Here is a 3,268-nt window from a genome sequence, read left to right as displayed (position 1 = left end):
ATTTTTTGACAGGCAGAGTGGACAGTGAGAGAGAGAGACAGAGAGAAAGGTCTTCCTTTGCCATTGGTTCACCCTCCAATGACCGCCGCAGCCGGCACACCGCGCTGATCCGATGGCAGGAGCCAGGTACTTATCCTGGTCTCCCATGGGGTGCAGGGCCCAAGCACTTGGGCCATCCTCCACTGCCTTCCCGGGCCACAGCAGAGAGCTGGCCTGGAAGAGGGGCAACCGGGACAGAATCCAGCACTCCAACCGGGACTAGAACCCGGTGTGCCGGCGCCACAAGACGGAGGATTAGCCTAGTGAGCCCCGGCACCGGCCTCCATCTGCTGGATCCTAACCAGAGTGTTAAATCCTATACCTTACCAGAATAAATAAACTCTCCCATAACTAGCCTTATGTTCCAGCTTTCTTGATCAAGCCCCCTAGGAATTAATTCCCATGGAGTTTCCCCTGGTAATTAACCCTGGCGCATACTAGGTATTGCAGCTTTTTGGCGGTGGTAGTGGGGTTCCTTTCCTCTCCTATGAGCCTAGCACAGCACAGGCTGGGTTATTTTGACCTAATCCTATTTTGTGTTTTCTTGATGGCAGAGGTGAAAGAGAAGTGCTGACAATTAATAGGGAGGGGAATTCACTTCTGTAGACTCAGAAAATTCAGAGAGCCTGGGAATTAAAGATTGTCAGGACCACTGATGCTGATTTCTCCATCGAATGTGTCAGGGTCTTATTCTTTCCCAGCAAGGACTTTGATCTTGTCATAACAGACTTGCGTTAGAGGAAGTTCAGCATTCTTTGATGCTCAGGTATTTTGATGATTGAAACCTAAGCCTGTTCTTCAGCTTTTCCTGCTCTCCAACTGAAGGAGATAAGAGTCTCTTGGCTCATAAGGAAGCCTTCTGGCTTTCACTCTTGGCTTTTAATTGCCTACTAATCACTCTCAGCCTTTTGTTATCTTTAACAGAGCAACAATCACAGTAGCATCCAATCCCACTGTCATTAGAGTAACAAGTTCCTTGCTAATTTTCCAAGGCCTGATTTATTGTGTGGGCTACTAGTGTGTTCCCTTCCATGGTGCACTATTCCACTTCACCAATAGTGTAAAGGTTTTCTTTGTTTGTTTTGGCTTTGGTTTTTTTGTTTGCTTGTTTTTGTTCTGGGCGTTTTGTTTTGTTTTGTTTTTGAAGGGTAACAAATGGAAAGAGATTTCCATCAGCTGGTTCACTTCCCAAATGCCTGCTACAGCTAGATCTGGGCCAGGCTGAAGTCAGGAGAATAGAACTCAGTCCAAGTCTCCCACAAGGACGACAGGGACCCAAATACTTGGGCCACCATCTGCTGTCTCCCAGGGTTGTGCATTAGCAGGAAGCTGAGTCAGAAAGACAGTAACCATGGCTAAAACCAGGTACTCCGATATGGGATGCAGTGGCCCCAAGCCGTCAGTGTCTTAACCCCTCTGGCAAATACCCTCCGCCATGAAACTTTGGACAATTGGACCATCAATTTGCACTTGGGGCTATTTATCCAACCTATTACTAGACAGGGTCCACAATACCAACTTGGTAAGAGATTCCACAACTCTTTATTGCTTAACTTAGACCAGTCTTGCTGCTCTCACATGCTGTGCTGAATTCCCCAGGAAGCAGACTGGGTTTATTTTGTAGGGTATTTATTAGGTGGTGTCCTTGGAATTGACACGTGTGGATAAGGTAACCAACTTGTCCCAGTTTTCCAGACACAGTATTAATTTTAACACTGCAATTCCAGTATTCTGGGGATTCCCTCAGGCCTAGGAAAACAGGGACAGTTGGTAATCCTATCTGTGGAATGAGAGAACAGATTTTCAGATTGAACAGAGGGAGAAGTCAAGCTGTAATGAAAGCCAGATGGCCTTAGCTAACCCACCCATGGAAAACTCTAACTGCATGGCCTGTCAGACACATCCAGCATCTGCTTAAAGTGTTTTTACCTTTCTCTCACCGATGTGTCAGTTACTGGACCTGAGCTGCCCAGCAAATGTCATTGCCTTGAGCAGGCAACTTTGCAGCCAAGAATTTCTCTGAATGAGGATGAAAGTTAAAGGCTGTCTGATGGCAGCATTCCTAGGAGATGGGACAAGACCTTCCATGAAATGGGATTCAGGTGGTGAATTCCTGTGTCCAATTTTGTGGGATGTAACATGTGTTGAAATGAGATGGCAACATCTATTTGGGAGCTTGACAAACACTACCATGGCATCTTCTTTAGATATGTTTCCTAGGGCTGCCCATTCTCTCCTCCGGTCATTCCATAACACATCAAAGAATCCAACCTTGGGACAAGGTTATATGGATTATATGGACCCATAAGAACCTGCTTATGCAGTGCTACGAGCTTCAGTTTCTCTTCATAAGTTGGATGAAAGACTTTGCCATCTTTTTCTTTGAAGAAGCACAGTGCCAAGGCACACAGCGCTTCCAGGATGAAGCCCCAGCGCTGCTCCAGCCACTGTGCCCAGAGCCGCTGCCTCCCCTGGGTCCTGCTGCTCTCTTGTGGTGCCTGGGACCGGGTTGGAGTCAGGAGGTGAGGGAGGCGGCAGCAGCAGAGCCCCTCCGCACGAGGCCCTCCTCCGAATCTGGGCTTAGTGTGAGGCCATCGATAGACGCCTCAAGTCGCTGGGCGTTCAGCACCGCTGCCATCTCTGGCTGCTGCATCATTATTCTTAATCATTTGCTTCTTTATAATTTTCGAGGTTGTGCTTCCTACTTTAGGTAGGTATTAGAGGATATTTGCTTCTGCAAGAGTCTATTGTCATCATATTTGAAAATATGATCCAGAGGCTGGCGTTATGGCACAGCAGGTTAAGCCGCTGCCTGTGACACTGGTATCCCTTGAGTGCCGGTTTGAGATCCAGCTGCTCTGCTTCTGATCCAGCTTCCTGCTAATGCACCTGAGAAAGCTGCCTAAGATGGCCCAAGTGCTTGGGTCCCTGTCACCCATGTGGGAGGCCCAGATGCAGTTCAGGGCTCCTAGCTTTGGTTTGGTCCTATCTGGATCCTTGTGGTCATTTGTGTGGGGAGCAACCCGGACTAGACTAAGTTACTGGAATTAGGACTTATTCTATGCATCTGCTCTCCCACAATATGGCGCTGAGAAGGGAGTAAGAACTTCTACACAGCTGCCTCCAGTTCAACCAATAAACAGCAGGACCTGCTCCTGATTGGAGGAGAGCAGCGTACTCGGCATGTGGATAGCAGAGTTGGGATTGGTGGAAGAGGACTATAAAGGAG

General features: G+C 48.0%; 1 pseudogene; it reads right to left on the bottom strand.

Annotated features, from left to right (window-relative positions):
* Positions 1-1,986: 1,986 nt before the first annotated feature.
* On the bottom strand, positions 1,987-2,677 carry LOC149128335 (Golgi resident protein GCP60 pseudogene; annotated as a pseudogene).
* Positions 2,678-3,268: the final 591 nt, after the last annotated feature.

This window comes from Oryctolagus cuniculus, chromosome 1 (genome assembly GCF_051225735.1).
Source record: "Oryctolagus cuniculus isolate XC-2025 breed Fujian yellow rabbit chromosome 1, ASM5122573v1, whole genome shotgun sequence".
Lineage (NCBI taxonomy): Eukaryota > Metazoa > Chordata > Mammalia > Lagomorpha > Leporidae > Oryctolagus > Oryctolagus cuniculus.
This window is presented reverse-complemented; position numbering and strand designations above follow the sequence as displayed.